This window comes from Panthera tigris, chromosome F2 (genome assembly GCF_018350195.1).
Source record: "Panthera tigris isolate Pti1 chromosome F2, P.tigris_Pti1_mat1.1, whole genome shotgun sequence".
Taxonomy (NCBI): Eukaryota; Metazoa; Chordata; class Mammalia; order Carnivora; family Felidae; genus Panthera; species Panthera tigris.
In genome coordinates this window covers 2,924,754-2,944,876 of record NC_056676.1, presented here as the reverse complement: position 1 = coordinate 2,944,876, position 20,123 = coordinate 2,924,754, and positions in this window count along the sequence as shown.

Genomic DNA, 20,123 nt, shown 5'->3' with positions numbered 1-20,123 from the left:
ATACCTAGCATGCCTAGATCTGTGAAAAGGATGGAATTAGCAATCTAGAATATCGTTATTTTAAATTTTAGTTTAAATTGCAATTAAATAGCCACACGTGGCTAGTGTCTCCTGTTTTGGACAGCACAGCTCTAGCAAGAAAGTGAGATTTTTTTAAAGGTGGCTTAAACAACAAGGTGTTTGTTTGTTTGTTTGTTTATAAGTTTATTTATTTACTTTGAGAGAGAGAGGTGGCTCAGTTGGTTAAGCGTCTGCCTATTGGTTTCAGCTCATGATCTCCCAGTTTCGTGAATTCAAGCCCCACCTCGGGCTCTGTACTGGTGACACAGAGCCTACTTGGGATTCTCTTGTTCCTTCTCCATCTGCCCCTCCCCTGCTTGTGCTGTCTTTGTTTTTATCAAAAAACTAAACTTGAAAACTTTTTTTTAAAAGAGAGAGAGAGCTGGGGGGGGGGCGGAGAGATGGGGAGAGGGAGAATCTCAGTGAAGCTCCACACTGCCAGTGCAGAGCCGGATGCAGGGCTCGAACACATGAACTGAAAGATCATGACCTGAGCCGGAATTCAGAGTAGGATGCTTCACAACTGAGCCACCCAAGTGCCCAACAACAAGGTGTTGTAGCATACACGTCAGGATGTGGTGAGATAGGCAGTTTACCCCCTGGATGGGATGACATGGTGTAGGAATAAATCTAGCAACAGCAATCACATGAAAAAACAATCCTGTGATGGAGATGAACTTCTGCAAGCTACTGCGAGAACCCAAATTGCTATTAGCCAAAGTTGGGTCTTGTCGAAGCCTTAAGTGGTCTGGCAGCATGCAGTGAGAACCCCCAATAGCTCACATTATAATTCCTTTAAGGTTTAATAAGAAGAGATCTGCATTTCCTGAGCACATCTGGGTGACTGAGGAACATTGTGGGTACAGGCCACAGGGTGGTGTTGAGATAATCTCTGCCCAAATTGCAGATTAGATAATTCAAATTCGCAACAGGTAGTAGCTCCCCAGGTTCCCAATGAGCTTTTGAAATGTACAAAGACAACTGCTTAGATAACTGCTGAACCTTTACTCTTAGGGGTTTTAACACTAATATCGCAATATACACCCAATTAATGAGTCTAACCATAATAGAGATATACAACATTTGCATTACGCCAAATGTTCCTTTGTGCCTCTTAGAAGTCAACCTCCTCCTCCTTGCCCCCATACACACACATGGTGACTTTCTGTCACCATGGCTTAGTTTTGTTGATTTTAGGAATTCATATAAATGACATCGTAGTTTGTGGTTTTGGGGGTCCGACTTCTTTAACTAAACAGTAGGTTTTGAGATACATCCGTGTGTATATGCATTAGTGCTTTATTCCTAATTATCATTGAATAATATTTCACTATATGACTATACCAAATTTCTTTATTTGTTCATCTATTGGTGAATACTTGTGTTGTTTCCAGTTTTGGATTGTTATGCCAAACACTTCTATAAATATTCATTTATATTTATGAGTATGTGTGTATCTGTGGCCAGCAAGCATGCACATACCCACTTGTGTGTTTAAATCTCTTGAGTTAATACCTCAGAGTGATATTTCTGGGTTTCATGATAAAATATTTTTATGATGGAAATTTTGTCAATGAACTAAGGAATTTTCTGGTTATTTGGAAGGTAACTTAATATTATATCCAATAATTCTTAATACTTTCATTTTAGGAATATTTATTTTTCCTCATAGAAGTATTTTTTCTATTCTACTACTATGGTCTTCTATTGTGATGGTTTACTTTCCCTATGCCTTTAAGAGGTGTTAACCATAATCTATTATGGATGTAGACGCAATATAAAATAATAAAACTGAAACCAAAATTCCAGGCTTGTGCCATAATTTTTGATGAAAAAATACTTTTGTTTGTAAGATATGCAGTAAGGGCCTTTTTAAGAATAGTTTATACTTTTTGTAGTATTTCCACAGATATCACACAATTTCACTGGCACTCAGTGCCACTTTACTCATTTACCTATATCAAAGGGTTCATTTCCCAACAAAATATAATAGTGATATTAAGTGCTATGCCTTTAATTAATATAGTTTGACAGAAACTCTAACATTTTTGGCACAAAGCCCCTGGACAACGATGACCATTGGCACTGTATGTTGGCTTTCCTTCCTCTTTTCTACAGGGAAGTCATAGATGGCCACCCTGGATAGAGAGGACTCTCTCAGTAGAGGCAGGGACAGTGATTAACAGACTCGCTGAGCAGTTTCAGGCTGTGCAACTGACAGCTCCCTCCGTTGTTTATTGCAACCCCCCCTCCCCACTTCCTGGCAGCTGGCTAATTTTTATCCCAAAGATGCCTGTTTTATCTTGGCTCCCATCTTTAAATGACATCATATTGAAATGCTTGGGATTAGAGGCAAGAAACAGAGGCTTCAGCTGCCAAAAATTTAAAAACATTTCAAAGGCAAACACATTCTGTACCAACTATCAAATAAACAAAATTGCTTGTCCTGCTGGACAATCAGCACCACATTCATCAACCACCTCTTTAGTTCATTTTCACCTATGTATGCACAATTGTGGTCACGTTTGCAATGCTCACTTTCTTTGGTTTTCGTCTGCACAAAGCACATTGGGAAACTTTAAAGGTTAATAATGTTAAAAAATGCAAAGTTCCAATTTTAAGGTATCTCGCACAGTTGGAAGGAACACAGATGTGTCTGGAAACATTATGTTGCACAAATGCTTTGACTTGACCTACGTAAAATAACATTAAGCATTATTTTTTCTTCCTTTTTCTTCTTTCCTTCTTCTTCACCTTCATCACATCTTTGTCTTCTAACTTACAATGAGCTTGTAAGAGCCTACAGAAAAGCAGCAGAACCAAACTTGAGAATGTTAGTCTCCTAGTTGGGACAGAATCAGAAGAACTTTGTAGATCTTCAGTCCCCTTGCTCTTGGAAATCTCATTCCCACCATGTCAAATTGTTTCAATTCATGCCATCCCACATTCAACTGCTGCTATTTCAGAACTGAATTGAGTTTCAGTGACTAGTTGATATAATGAGATATAATGAAGAATTTCATGATGTACTAATTGTTTTTGCAGTTTTCTATTTGTATATTGGAGCCTGATTTATCCCCCGGGCTCTTAAAAAGCTTATTGATCCTGAGCACTGTGTTGTTACCAAAGCCTACTAAAGGAACAGGCTCTAAGAAATGGTGTTAGGAGTAAATGAATATTGATACATATTTACATAATCCACCTAAAGGCTCTGAGTGGTAATTTGCCTATTTTTCTTTTTTTCCACCTTCTTTTTCTTTGTTTTTAATTTCATTATAGTTAACATGAAATGTTATATTAGTTTCAGGTGTACAATATAGCAATTCAACAATTCTATACATTACTCAGTGTCATCAAAGTAAGTGTACTCTAATCCCTTTCACCTACTTCTCTCATCCTCCCCCCCCCTCCCCGCTAACCATCTGTCTCTTCTCTATAGTTAAGAGTCTGTTTTTTGATTTCTGTCTCTTTTTTTCCCCTCTTCTCCTTTGTTTCTTAAATTCTATATATGAATGAAATCATATGGTCTTTGTCTTTCTCTGACTGACTTATATCTCCCAGCATTATACTCTCTAGCCCAATACATTTTGTTGCAAATGGAAAGATTCCATTCTTTTTTATGGCTGAATAATATTCCATTGTATATGCTACATATTCTTTATCCATTTATGTATGGATGAACACTTGGACTGCTTCCATGCTTTGGCTATTGTAAATAATGCTGCAATATATATACATATATACCCTTTTGAATTAGAGTTTTTGTAAGCTTTGGGTAAATAGCCAGTAGTGCATTTACTACATCATATGGTAGTTCTAGTTTTCATTTTTTTGAGGAAACCTCCGCACTGTTTTCCACAGTGGCTGCACCAGTGTGCATTGCCATCAACACTGCCCAAGGGTTCCTTTTTCTTCACGTCCTCGTCAGCATTTCTTGTTTCTTGTGTTTTTGGTTTTAGTTATTCTGACAGCTGTGAAGTGATATCTCATTGTGGTTTTGATCTCCCTGATGATGAGTGGTGTTCGGCATCTTTTCATGTGTCTGTTGGCCATCTGTGTGTCTTCTTTGCAGAAATGTATTCTGCCCATTTTTAATTGGATTATTTGATTTTCAGTGTTGAGTGTTGTGAAGTTCTTTGTGTATTTTGGATACTAACCCTTTATTGGGTATTTCATTTGCAAGCATGTTCTCCCATTCAATAAGTAATTCCCTTATTTTTCTAACTTTGACCTCAGGCATTATTTGCCTGAGTACTTTAATTAAAAAAAGAATCAATTCTGCTTTTTTTTTCTTTTTTTAATAAAACTTTTTTTTATTATAATAAAATAAACATAGCATAAAATTTATCATCTTAACCATTTTTAAGGGTACAGTTCAGTGGTATTAAATGCATTCATATCGTGACCATCACCACCATCCATCTCCACAGTTGTTCATCTTGCAAATCTGAAACTCTATACGCATCAATCATTCCCCATTCACTCCTCCCTCCAGCCTTTGGAAACCAACATTCTACTTTCTGTTTCTATGAATTTGACTCTTCCAGCTCTTCCATAGTAGAATCATATAGCATTTGTCTTTTTCTAACTGGATTATTTCACTTAGCCCAGTGTCCTTGTTCACTCATGTTGCAGCTGAAGTCAGAATTTCCTTCCTTGTTAAGGCTGAATAATATCCCAGTGTATGTATGCACCCCATTTTGATCATTCTCTCATCTGTTGATGAATACTTGAGTTTCTTCCACCTTTTGAATATTGTGAAAAATGCTAAAATGCATATAGCTGTGAATTTACCCTTTAGTATTGCTTTCACTGTATCACTTTTGGTAAGTGGTGTTTTCATGTTCATTCATCTATAAGCATATTCTAAATTTCCTTTGTGAGTTGTTTCTTTGATTAAGAGTGTGTGGTTCACTTTGCACAAATTTGTGAATTTTCCAGTTTTCCTTCTGTTATTGATGTTTACTTCAATCTTGTTGGAATAATGAAAGACATTTTATCTTTTTAAATCAATTGAGGCTTAATTTTTAGCCTAACATATGATCTGGTGATGTGGAAAATGTCTCATGTGCACTTGAGAAAAATGTGTATACCACTCTTTTTGGGTAGCATGTTCTGTATATCTGTTATATCTAGTTGTTTATTGTGTGTTCCTCCATTACTATATATATATATATACATATATATTCTTGTATTAAAACTTTTATAAATAAATAATCTTTATTTGTCTGTGGTAAACCTTTTGAAATTAACTTCTATTTTGTCTTATATTAATATAGCCACTCTGCTCTCCATTGGTAACTGCATGGATGAACTATCTTTATTTTAAATCTGTTTGTGGCTTTGGATCTAAACTGGGCCTCTTGCCCCCAGCAATATAGTTGGATCATGTTTTTCTCCCAACCCCATCAATTCTGCCAATTTCTGTCTTTTGATTGGAAAGTTTAATCCATTTACATTTAAAGTAATTATTAATGAAGAGGAACTTTTGTCATTTTTCTATTTTCTCTATGCCTTATAGTATTTTGTTCTTCCTTTCCTGCATTACCACTTTCTTTTGTGTTTAGTTTATATTTGGTAAGGAACTGTTTTAATTTCCTTTTCATTTCCTTTTCGGTAAATTCTGTAGCTATTTTATTTGTCGTTGTCATGGGGATTATATTCAGTATTCCAAAGTTATAACATTATAATTTGAATTTTTACCAGTTTAATTTCAGTAACATAAAAATTTTCCGTTCTTTTACAGCTTAATCCACACCCTCTTTTAGTTATTGATGTCAACAAAATTAGATCTTTATACATCATTTGTCTAAAAATATAAACTAACTTTTTATGCATTGTCTTAAATTAGAGAGATAACAAAATGTGGAGTTATAAACTAAAGCTACAGCTTTGGAAATAACAATTATTTTTTAAAACATATTAGTTGAACCATGGTTAAAGATGATAAATAAGCATTCAATAAATATGATACATAACAAAATAAAATAAACTAAAATAAATGAAATAAGATAAAAAACATAAACATCTGGTCTTCTCAATAGACGCAAAAACAGTATTTGACAAAATTCAATATCCCTTTCTGGTAAAAACTCTCCAGAAATTGGTTTTGGAGAAAAATACCTCAATAGTAAAAGACAAAAAAGAAAAATATACAGCTAACATCAAAGTCAAAGGTGAAAAGCTGAAAAGTTTTCCTCTAAAATTAGGAACAAGGTAAGAATGCCCATTCTCACAACTTGTATTCAATATAGTACTGAAGTTCTAGCCAGAACAATTAGAGAAGAAAAAATCATGATGACATGATCTGGCATGCAGAAAATCTCAGACACCACCAGAGAAAATATTGGAACCAATATACACACCCAGTAAGGCTTCAGGATTACAAAATCAACATAACAGAATCACAGAATCAGTTGTATATCTATATACTAAAACTATTTAAAAAGAAATAAAGTAAGCAATCTCATTTACAATAGCAAGAGAAGTAATAAAATACTTAATAAATTTACCAAGGAAGTGAAGGATCTATATCCCCAAACTACAAGACTTTGAGGAGAAAAATGAAGAAGGTACAAATAAGTGGAAAGGTATATGTTGTTCTTGTATTAGAAGAATTAATATTTTTAAAATACACATATTACTCAAAGCCATCTAGTGATTCAGTGCAATCCCTATCAAAACTACCATGACATTTTCTAGAGAAATAATAAAATCTTAATATTTGTATGGAACTACAAAAACCTTCAAATGCCCAAAGCAATCCTGAGCAAGAAGAACAAAGCTGAAGACATCACACTTACTGATTTCAAATTATACTACAAAGCTATAGTAAGCAAAACAGTATGGTACAGACAGAAAAAAAAAAAAACCGGATCCGTAGACCAATGGGACATAATTGTAGCATAATACAGAAATAAACCCATGCAAATGTAGTTAGTTAATATTTGACAAGGGAGCCAAGAATACTCAATGGAGAAAAGATGGTAAAAATCGTATTGGGAAAACGCTAAAGAATGAAATTGGGTTCTTCTCTTACACTACTTACAAAAATTAACTCAAAGTTGATTAAAGTCTTAAGTGTAACACTTGAAACTATAAAATTCTTTCCTTCTAGAATAAAATATAGGAAAAGTTGCCTTGTCATTTGTCTTGGCAATGAGCTTTTGGATATGACATCAAAAGTATAAGCAATGAAAGCAAAAACCAATTAGTGGGACTCCATTAATGAAAAAGATACTGCCTAGCCAAAGACATTATCATCATAATGAAGAGGAAACCTATAGAATGGGAGAAAATATTTACAAACCTTATATCTGATAAAGGGAGCTCATACAAAACAATAGCAAGGAAAAAAAAACAAAAAAAAATTTTGGTTGAAAAATGGGCAGAGGACTTAAATAGACATTTCTCCAGAGAAAACATACAAATGCTCAAAAGATTCACGAAATTGTGCTCAGCATCACTAATCATTAGGGAAATGCAAATCAAAACCACAATGCAATAGCATCTCACAGACCTGCTAGAATGGCTATTATCAAAAACACAAAAAATAACAAATGCTAATAAGGATGTGGAGAAAAGTGAACCCTGCTTTACTGATGGAGGGAATGTAAACTGGTACAACCATTATAGAAAACAGTATAACGTTTCATCAAAAAATTAAAAGTAGAAGAACCATATGATCCAGAAATCCCACTTCTAGGTATATATCCAAGGTAATGAAGTTTTAAATGAATTTTAAAGAGATATATGTACTCTCATGTTTATTGCAGCATTAGTTGCAATAGCCAAGAATAAAAACAGCATAAGTATCCACATAGAGGCGAATGGATTATAAATATGTGGTAAATATATAACATGGAATGTCGTTCAGCTATAATAATGAAGGAAATCCTGCCATTTTCAATAACATGGATGGACTTTGAGGGCATTAGGCTAAGACAAATAGAGACAGACAAATATTTTATAATATAACTTACACATGGAATCTTAAAAGCTGGAATTGATAGGAACACGGTAGAATGGTAGTTGCTACAGATGAAGGGTGGTGGGAATGGGAGATGTTGATCAAATGATACAAACTTTCAGTTATAAAATAATCAGTTCTGGGGATCTAAGGTACAGATAGTGACTATAGTTAACGATTGGGTAGTATATACTCAAACGTTGATTACAGAATTGAATTTTAATGTTTTAGCATAACAACAATGACAATGAAAAGCTAATTATGTGAGTTGAAAGATGTGTTAAATAATAATATTGTGGTAAACATTTTGCCATATAGATGTGTACCAAATCCTCACATTTTACACATTAAACTTACACAATGTTATGTGACAATTATATCTCAAAATAGTTGAAAAGTATATAAAGATGGTAGTAACTATATACGGTCATAATTATGTTCATTTTCTTGATTGTGGTAATTTACAGTATATATGAAATCATCAAGCTGTACAGCTTAAATATATAAATTTTAATTGTTGATTGTACATTAATAAAATTAGGGGGAAAAACATATGTAAAAAATGTATTAGTTTCTTAAATCATGAAGAAGAAAAAAGTTGATGATAAACTGAAGTTAAAATATTAGCTTTTACAATTGCCCATGAGATAAAGATCTCATGAATACAGTATATAAATATTGCATAATCCATACATATGTACCATTTGTATGTACTACAATTGTGTTAGAGCTCTTCAGAGAAACAATAGCAATATATATATATATATGTGTGAGTGTGGGAGTAGAACCCTCACTAATATAATATACATATAGTACAATGTGGGTATATGTATATATATAATACTATATATGTTATATAATATACTGTACAATATATAAAGTGATTATATATTCTTTGTATGTATGTATATTTCATATAAGATATATTTTATATTTATATAAATATAAACATAAATATTTTATATTTATATAAATATAAAATATTTATATTTATATAAATATTTATATAAATAAATATTTTATATTTATATAATTGTATACCTATATACCCATATATCTATATATCTACATCTACTTCTATATCTTATATCTATCTATATCTACGTCTATCTATCTTTCTCACATGATTGTGGTGGCTGGCATGCCCATAATCTGCAGAGCACCCGGCAGACTGGTAAGAGTTGGTGTCACAGTTCTACGTTTGAAATTTTTGGTTTGCTCTATACAGTATATATAATGTCTTTCCACACATTGGGTGTTTCCTTAGGCCTGAAACATTGCATGGTAGAATATCAAGGGTCCCTGAAACAATGTCTCACCTAGTCTAAAATTTTTAGACAGTGAATGCCAGTTTGGGTTACTCTAAACACCCAGACACAGAGAAGAAATCATAATTGAAACACAATATTTATAGAGACTAATTGGTAAACAATTTGCATTGTATAATACATAATATCAGGAACAAAATATCAATCTCAGGACTAAGGGAGAGAATTTTATTGTAAAAAGGGAAGTCTTCCCAGTCTAAGTTATTAGTTTGAGAAGACTACCTTTCTATATAAATATATAGAAAAGTGTAGAAATTATGTTTCAGGAGGGTGATTTTTAAAGAAAACACAATTCAGTCACTTTTTAAAATACAAAACAGTAATTTTCAGAAAAGATGTCAAACGTCAAACTAATTGTAAGAGTGAGATCACATTTTGTTTATATAAAGCTCAATGTTTTTTTGTGTAGTTTCTAGAGGAGTAGTTTTTATTTTCACACCTCTCAACAGTTTTATTCAAAAATATTCTTTTGCCTCTCAGTGACTGAATAATTGTTATTTTCTGTCATCATGTTGCAGATTTCTCATACTGAACCGACGCACTTTTTTTCATGAAGCCATGAAAGATCTCTCATTACAAAAAACTCATTTAAATGTGGTTTCCATTCTCGTCTCCGAGAAATTCCTGCTTTATGAGAATATTTGACATTTTAACGACAGCTTGTCATCTCCCATGTGTCATGACTGCCAATTAATTTGTAACCTTAGGGAAGTACCAAATGAACATGCCTTGAGAAAGACTTTTGTTTGATGGCTTATCAGTATCAATTTTCTCTACACTGGTGGCCTCTATGGCCCAAGTGGTGGAGATGATGGTGTTGTTTATAACACAGACCACATAACACACACCACACACACGATAGCCAATGGAACTTCCTTGTTAAGAGAGGATTTCAAATATATCAAGCTGTTTAAATTACTATACTTCTCACTTTGAGTTTTAACTTACGTCTCACTGCATCCACTTATTTTCTGTAACGCTATTTCATTTATAAGTAATCTTATAGGAAAGAATCGTATGTTTCCATGAGTGTTACCGTAGGCAATCTAACAGCTGTTTTATAAGCTGTTCTTTTCAAGCCTTTTTGAAGGCTGTAAGATATCAAATTCATTGTTAGTCATTTCCTGTTTACAACTAAACCAAACTATGGTTATAAAGCCTAAATACAAACCTTCTTAAATATAAAATGAATGGAATCAAAATGTACTTTGTTCTAAATGGTAAAAGTGCTTTCATAAGGGAAAGATAAACGTTCAAGAATTAGGCTAGATAAAACTTCTCTATATAAGAGGCAGCGTACTGTAGGGGGCAAGAATATAGACTCTGGGGCCAGACAAGACAGGTTGAAATCCTGAATCTATTGCCTGATCTCCTGGATTTGGGACAAGTTACAGAAATCTCTGAGACTCAGTTTTATCGTTGGGTTGTCAAAAGGAATCATTTAGTTAATATTTAGAAATTATATAGAAAATTGACTGGCATAATGCTATGTTAGTGTTGGTTAAATAAAGTAAACAAAAAACCCATAAATACCCACCATTCATTTTCTTTTCACCTGGATTCAACAGTTTTGCTCTATTTGCTATTGCTTTTTAAAGAATTACCATTGAATTAATTTTGGCTCACAATTCAATGGGAGTTCATTCTGATTTCAACTTCCAACAATTCTATTTTCGTAGTCTTGACATTTGTAAACACAGGAATGTTTGTGTTTTGAGATGTATAAAACAAATTAATATGGTTTAAAATGTATAATATATAATACATGTATAATTAAAAATAAAAATACTGATTACCTTAATTAATACAGTAGTTCTCATAATCCAAACACAATCAAGGAGAAAAGAAAAATCCCTAGACTTGCCAAAAGTTGCACATGCAAAGCTTCAATCAGATGCTACCAGAAGGGGAAGAAATTGAGTGTGGCAAAAGTGGTTGCAAATAATTTGTTGGAGACTAGGCCTTCAGAGGAGGCATATTTCTGGCAATGTGGGTTCTTCTGGGTAAGTAGAGAACTCTCAGAGCAGCAGTAACTAAAATTTACCGATCACATCTAAATAAAATAGTCATCAAGACTGAGTTTGAAAGACAGTAAAGAATATGCTCAGATATTAAAAATAGAAATGTGATCAGAACAATGTGCAATGCACCTGGCTATATTCTAACGGTAGCTGCTAGTATCAGACAAAGTAGAGCTTCCTGATTCAACCACCATGATTGAGACAAGAGATAAGTGTTTAGGCCATGCAAAGTAGGATGTCAAAATAGATTACTCAGACTTGGGGGGGGACCCTAAAAATCTCACTCCCTTAATGAAACAGTGAACTGTTACTATGTGCCTCAACAAAGATTAATATTACAACAAAATTTTGAACCACAGAATCAAGGTACTGGAATACATACAATAGAGTATCGGTCAGAGTTCAAAACCATATACGATTTAAGGAAGGTTACACAAGTAGAAAAGACCTGAAGAAAACTAAGGAATTTATTTTGAGCCTACACATTTTATTAAGTGAGTTTGTAAAATAATGCTGCTCTTATATTTAAAAATACTTCATATCCTTCATGTTTATGTCAAGACAATGTGTTTTTTTTTTAAATTAAGAATGTGCTTTATTGATTGCTAAATTTTATTTATTTATTTATTTATTTATTTATGTATTATTTAAAGTTTATTTTATTTATTTTGAGAGAGAGAGAGAGCGAGGGAGAGAGCAAGCAGGAAAGGGGAAGAGAGAGAGGGAGAGAGAGAATCCCAAGCAGGCTCCGTGCTATCAGTGCAGAGCCAGACATGGGGTTCGATCATACCAACTGCAAGATCATGACCTGAGCAGAAATCAAGAGTCAGCTGCTTAACCAACTGTTACCCAGGTGCCCCATGATGGCTGGATTTGGACTTTGTGGTAAAAACACATACGTAAGGTTTACCATCTCAACCATTTTTGAGTGTAAAGTTCAGTCAGTAAGAACTGTAGTCATATCATTGTAGAAAAGATCTTTAGAAGTTGAGAGATCTTTCATTTCACAAAACTGAAACTCTACATTCGTTGAACAAGCCCTCATGGTTTATCTCCCTATCCCCTGGCATCCACCATCTACTTCCTGTAAAGTTTCCAGGAGCTGGGCTGTGTTAGGTACCTCACATAAGTGGAATTAGACAGTATTTGTCTTTTGTGTCTGACATATTTCACTGAACATAATGTCCCCAAGGTTCATCTGTGTTGTTAAATATGATGAAATTTTCTTATTTATTTGTTTAGTTGAGAGAGAGAGAGAGAGAGAGAGAACATACACAGGGGAAGGGGCAGACAGAGAGAGGGCGAGGGAGAATTCCAATCAGACTCCATGCTCAGCTTGGAGGCCAATGGGGAGCTCGATATCATGAAGGTGAGATCATGACCTGAGCGGAAATCAAGAGTCAGTCATTTAACTGACTGAGCCATTCAGGTGCCCAGCATGTAATATTTTTTAAAGGTTGCATAGCAGTTCAATATATGTACATATCACATTTTTAAAAAATCTATTCATCTATTGATGGGCATTTAGGTCACTTCTATCTCTTGGCTCTTGCGAAAGTGCTGCAATGAACATAAGTATGCAAATGTCTCTTCGAGATTCTATTTTGTATTGCTTATTTATTTAAGCAGTCACTATACCCAACGTGTGGCAGGAACTCATGACTCCGAGATCAAAAGCTGCGTGCTATACTGACCACACCGCCCAGGTGCCTGGAGAGTCTATTTTTAAATATTTTGGATACACACACAGAAGGTGGATTGCTTGATCATAGGGTAATTCTACTTTTAATTGCTTGAAGAACTCCGTAATTTTCCATAACAGTTGCACAATTTGACATTCCCACAAATAGTGCACGAGAGTTCCAATGTCCCGCACTTTTACCAACATTTTTGTTAGTTTCTTTTTTGTTGTTGTTGGTGTTAGTGATGGTGGTGGTGTTAGTGGTCATCTTGACAGATGTGAGATGACAGCTAGTTGTGATTTTGATTTGCATATCCCTGGTTATTAGTGATGATGAGTACATTTTCACTTGCCGGTTGACCATATGTATGTATTCTTTGGAGATATGTCTATTCAAGTCCTTTGCCGATTTTTAAATTGGTTGTTTGCTTTTTTGTTGTTGTTTAATTATAAGAAGTTCTCTATACGTTCTGGATATTAACTCCCTTTCAGACGTGTGATTTGCAAATATTTTCTCCTATTCCACAGGGTGCCTTTCTACTCTGTTGATAGCTTCCTTTGTTGCGCAGAAGTTTTTAATTTTGATGGTGTTCCATTTACCTGTTTTTGCTTCTTTTGCTTCCCGTTTGTTGTCATCAAGAAATGGTTGCCAAATTCAACATCATGAAACATTCCCTTATGTTTTCTTCTAGCAGATTTATAGTTTTAGATCTTATGTTTCCATCTTTAATTCATTTTGAGCTAATTATTGTATATAGCATAAGGCAAATATCTGATTTCATTCTTTTGCAGGTGAATATCCAGTTTTTGCAACACCATGTGTATAAGAGACAGTCAGTCTTTGACCCATTGTGTTGTTTTGAGCCACTTTTCAAAGATCATTTGACCATGTATGCGAGCATGATATTTTTGGTAATGCTCACTTTTTTAAAGACAAATTTTTATAATTTTAGAATAGTTTGAGATTTACAGAAAGTTACAAGGATAGCATGAATGCTTATATACCCCACACCCAATTTCCATTATTAATATCTTACATTACAATAGTGAATTTGTCACAACAAATAAATCAATATGATATATTTTATAAAATTTATATTTCATTCAGATTTCCTTAGTTTCACCTAATATATTTTTTCTGCCCCAAGATCTCATCTAAGATACCATACTTCATACGTTCTCCATGTCTGCTTTAGCTCCCCTAAACTGTGACATTTTTCAGACTTTTGATGACGTTGACAGTTCTTAGGAGTGTGGTTCAGGAATTTTGTAGACTGCTCTTCAATTGAGATTTGTCTGATTTTTTTTCTCATGACTAAGGTTAGAGATTCTTCAGAGGAAGACCATGGATGTAATTTGCCAATATTATTCTATTCTATAATTATAAGTATGACTTATCACTGTTGATTTTGACTTTGCTTATCTGAGGTAGTTTTTTCAGCTTTCTTCACTCCCTTCTTTTCCACACCATTTCCTATTCAATGAAGTCATTATGCTCCCCAACATTTAAGGTGTCAATGATCACTTCCTTGAAAATTGAACATCTACACTAATTATTTGGAATTCCGCATAGGAGACTTGTTTCTTTCATTTATTCAGTCATTTATTTATATCAGTCTGTACACACAGATATTTATTTTGTTGGTGGGAATTCAAACTGGCATAGCCACTGGTGAAAACAGTATGGAGGTTCCTCAAAAAGTTAAAAATAGAACTACTCTACAATCCAGTCACTGTACTACTAGGTACTTACCCCAAAGATAGAAAACATTAATTCAAAGGAATACATTCACTCTTACGTTTATTTACCTTTATTTATTGTACCTTTATTTACAATAACCAAATATGGAAGCATCCCAAGTATAAATGAATGGATAAAGAAGGTGTGGTATATATTAAATCTTGCCATTTGCAATAACATAGATTGAGCTTGAGAGTATAATACTACATGAAATAAGTCAGTCAGAGAAAGACATACCATATGATTTCACTCATGTATGGAATATAAGAAACAAAACAAATGAACAAAAGAAAAAAAAGAGAGAGACAGACAAACCAAGTCATAGACTCTTAACTATTAAGAACAAGCTGATGCTTACCAGAGAGGAGGTGCAGGGGGATGGGGTGGGTGGATGAGTGAAATATGTGATGGGGATTAAAGAGTACACTTAGGTTGAGCACTGAGTAATGTATAGAGTTGTTGAATCACTATATTGTATATCTGAAACTAATATAACACTGTGTGTTAACTACACTGGAATTGAAAAACAATGAAAAACAAAACAAAAAAACCCCACAATACACTAAAAAGAATGTTAAGGGGCCCCTGGGTGGCTCAGTCGTTTAAGCGTCCGACTTTGGCTCAGGTCATGATCTTGTAGTTCGTGAGTTCGAGCCCCACGTCGGGCTCTGTGCTGACAGCTCAGAGCCTGGATCCTGCTTCGGATTCTGTGTCTCCCTCTCCTTCTGTTCCTCCCCTGTTTGCACTCTGTCTCTGTCTTTCTCTCTCAAAAATAAATAAAGATTAAAAACAAACAAAAAAAAAAAAAGAAAAAATTTCCCCTATCTTTTGCCATTGGGAACTCTTTCAGTTGGCTACCCTGTCCTACTGTGTTGGACATATTTCCATCTTCCCTTTTGATATTTATTTTATGGCTTCCTTGCTTTCTGGCATGGTAGGATGCTCTAAGCATCTTGTTCAAATGTGGTACTGCATTTTTGCCATCTTGGTTGCATTAGAATATTCTCTAATCTGGTTTACATAATCTCATCATAGGGGAAGCATAACAAGATGAAAACTTAAGAGGTTCAGAATCATTCAGAATAGAGTCCAAATTGTAGTTTGACTACTGTTTATGTGATCTTGGGCAACTTGCCTCTCCTCTTTTGATTTCAAAAATGACCTTGTTCCATATTTGGGACATAAATAAAAATAACCATAGTGAGAATTTAAACTTAATGGATGAGTCTCTTGATCTAAAATTCTCTTTGATGAATAAACTGAAAGATATTCATTCATTTTATTATTATTCAAATATCAATGATTATGCTTATTTGTAGAGAAATATGAATCATCAATTTTATTTGGAATAATTAAAAAATCTTGACTAAATTCAAAGAAATGCTTGATCCTAAGTGTATATTGGGTAGCATTTGTAAGTCAATCCATGAATAAATATAAATTATTGGCCTATGAAATTTCTTCTATTACCCCTTTATTGTTTTCTTTGCTATGAGTGAATTTTTCATTATTTTGTTCTCCTTGTTTTTAATGGTTGCTCTATGGTTTACCATATGTCTTAAATGACCATAATCAGCTTTAAATTAATACTAGCTCAATTATAGTAGTAAGTAGAAACATTACTCCTTTGTGGCTCTTTCTTTTTCGCTCTTTGTGCTGTATTATTGTTTTACATATTACATCTATTAATGTAACAAACACAATGCTTTGTTACAAATATTACTTATCACCTGTCATTATATCCTTTGCTCATTACAGATTTGCTCTCACTCGTCTCCTTTGTGCTGTTTATTGGAAAACGTATTCGATATATATTTCTTTGTGTTTTAGGTCCCACAAAACATTACATATATTATTTTATACATTCAGTTTTTAATGAAGTAAGAGAAGAAAACAAATTTGTATTGATAGTATTTATAATTACATAATTACTTTTACCAATAAAAGTTAATTATGCGATTATACTTTAATAGTGTTCCTCATTCGCTGGAGATTTGAATTATCTTTGGGGTTACTTGCTTTCAGCCTGAAAAACTTCCTGTCGTGTTTCTTTTAGTGTGAGTTCGCTAGTGACAAAATCTCTCAGTGTTTGTTTGAGAGAGTTTTCTTTTGCCTTTATTTCGCCTTCATTATATAGCTATGCTGTATACAGGATTTATAGATGACAATTTTATTCTTTGGGAAGTTTGAATATCTTATTTCACTACCCTCTGGCCTACATTGTTTCTGCTGAGAAGTTAGTTATTAATCATATTGAGGTCTCCTGGGACCTCGTATGCTGTTTTTCTCTTGCTGCTTTCAAGAATATTTTCTGTGTCTGACTTTCAACATTTTTACTACGCCGTGTCTGTATGTGTGTCTTCTTGTATTTGTCCTAAGTTAGAGTTCTTTGAACTTCTTGGGTATCTATTTTATCGTTTTCCAATAAATTTGGGAAGTTTCAGTCATTATGTCTTTAAATACTTTTTTCCTTCCCTTTCTTTGCCCTTTCTAGTATTACTGATATTTATATGTTGGTGCACGCTATGGTGTCCCACATATCTCTGAAGCTCTGTTAATTTTGTTAAATTTTTATTTATTTTTGAGACAGAGAGAGACAGAGCATGAGCAGGAAGGGGCAGAGAGAGGGAGACACAGAAGCCAAAGCAGGCTCCAGGCTCTGAGCTGTCGGCACAGAGGCCAATGTTGGGCTCGAACTCACAAACCGTGAGATCATGACCTGAACCGAAGTTGGACGCTTAATCGACTGAGCCAACCAGGTGCCCCATGAAGTTCTCCTAATTTTTAAAGCTCTTTTATGTATGTTCTTCAGCTAGCATAAATTCTATTAATTTATCTTCAAGTTTAATTTTTTAAAAATATTTTCTTCTCTTTTTCTCACTCCGCTCTGCTTCTCTCATGTGTATGTTGGTATGCCTTATGATGTGCCACATTTCTCTAAGGTTCTCTCTTAATTATTAATTTTGTTATTATTATCTTCTCTATTCTTCACATTGCAGAATGCCTATCATTGTACCTTTCTGTGAGCTGAGTTCTCTTCTACTGTTGAATCTCTCCATGATTATTAAAATTTCAGATCCACTTTTTAGCTACAGAATTTCCATTTGCTTTTTAATGATTTCTATATTGGTATTCTCTGATGCATCATTGTCATCATGCCTTCCTCTATTTCCACAAACATTGTTTCCTTTAAACATATTTATAATGTCTGTGTTAAAGACTTTGAAAAGTCTGCAATTTGGGCCTTTCCAAGACAGTGTAGGTCCCCTGCTTTTATTCTGCTTAGAAAACACACATTTCTTTTCATGTGTTGAATTTTGTTGGTGGTGGTGGTAACTGGATATTTTAGTAACATCGTTATCTAAATACAGATCTATGTTGTTACCTGTATAATGATTTTCCTCCGTCAGGGCTTATTTTTGTTGTCATCTTATTATATATTTGGTTAGGGACTTGGCTGGCCTATTTCAATAGCACCTGTTTTTTTCCACAGCAGCATCTCTGATGGTGCCCCTTGGTGGACAGTGAATCCCTTTGGGTTGAGAGTGTATTTGCAATACTCTCTTAGATGGTCTTTTGCCCTGAAAACAGTCTGCTCTGTATCACCCCAGCTGCTATCCTGCACTCATTTTCAGCTGATTGTTTTACTGTTTTCAGCAATCTTCCAGAACATTCATTGTTCCACAGTCTGATATGTTTAAATTTGGGCCCAGTTTTATGAGAAATATTTGAAGTCATCTTTTGAGGTTTGTTCCCACTTCAGGTGGAATCCTCTTAGCTATCTGATTTTTCTAGTTCTTTCTGATAATTTTCTGTGTGATACAGCTTGTTGCTCTCATGAGGAGTTCCTAACCTCTTAATTCTTTAACGCCATAACCTCCTTCTTTTTCTCAAGCATGACCTTATTTTTCAACTTCCCACAGTCTGTTTCAAATAGTCAGTTTACTTGCAGAGAACTGGTGAGCTGTAATTTTAGCCTGCCTTTTGCCTGTACAAGACCCGGGCCTCACTACTCTAGAGCAGGGGTACAGGGAGAGTGGGCCACTTTTTTCAGAGTGACCCTCTTGCTCTACGAGCAGGTCAACATGCCGGGAAGGAAGGCGGTCTATTCTTCTGGCTTACTTCTCCTGGACTGGAATCTTTGCCCTTCAAGTCAACTCGAATAAGGACACTTGGGGCCTTCTTACTTTTGGTCTCTCATGCGTGTGGTTACCCTGACCTTATGACTAGTGTTCGGGTGGAAGGAGAGAACTCCACACTCCTCAGCTGCTCTTGCTTGGAACGGAACCCCTCCAACATCAGTTAGGAGATGAGGAATTTCATCAGCCCACTCCTCTCACAGCGTTACTGTGACCCTACACAGGAAGCCAGCAGGAGTGGGATCCCCGTGTCCATGGGCGTCCATATCCTTAGGGGAGCTCTGTCGTGCTGGGCTGGGAATGGGGAAAGATGGAGCAGATTCTGGCTCGAGAGGCACAGACTCTTGCAGTTTTTATGAGGCTTAGTAGATTTTCTCAAATAAATGTTTCCTCATTTGTTGTATGTTCTTAGGACAATTTCTAGACTCTAAATGCCTAGTTTATACCTATAGCATCTATATCTATATCTATCTATCATCTATACTTATCTATCCTCTATCTATCATCTATCTATTATCTATCATCTATCATCTATCTTCTATCATCAATCATCTATCTAATCATCTGTTCATCTATTTACTCTTCTACCATCTATCTATAAATTTTGTTTTAACTAGTTATTGTTGTTTTTCTGGGGAGATGGTCCATGCAGTAAGTCAGATCTCCATTCCAGAATTTCTCTTTCATATCACCTATTTCTAGATTGGCTTTAGATGGACATAAGACGATTGATTTCATCCTTTTCTTATCTAATATGTTTGTGTATATATAGACATTTATCTCTATACAAATATTTTTAGCTACAGCTCACATACAAGTTTTGCTATATAACATCATTGTTACATCATATATAGTTTCCAAATATACTTTGTGATTTATCCTCTGATATATGGGCTTTTGAGAAATATTTTTAAATTTTCCAAACATTTGGGGATTTGTTAGTAATATTTAAAAATTAATTTCAAGATTAATTTTCCTTTTAGTAGACAAAGTGTTATGCATGATTTCACTCCTTTGAATTTTCTTCAGTCTAGTTTTGTGATATAGCATTTAGTCAATATGAGTAGTAATTATTTTGTACCTAGAAAGAATGCGTATAGTGTCATTGTTGGGTGCAGTGTTCTATATTTTTTGATTAGGTATTTGTTAACTTGTGACTTCTCTCTCTCTCTCTCTCTGTGTGT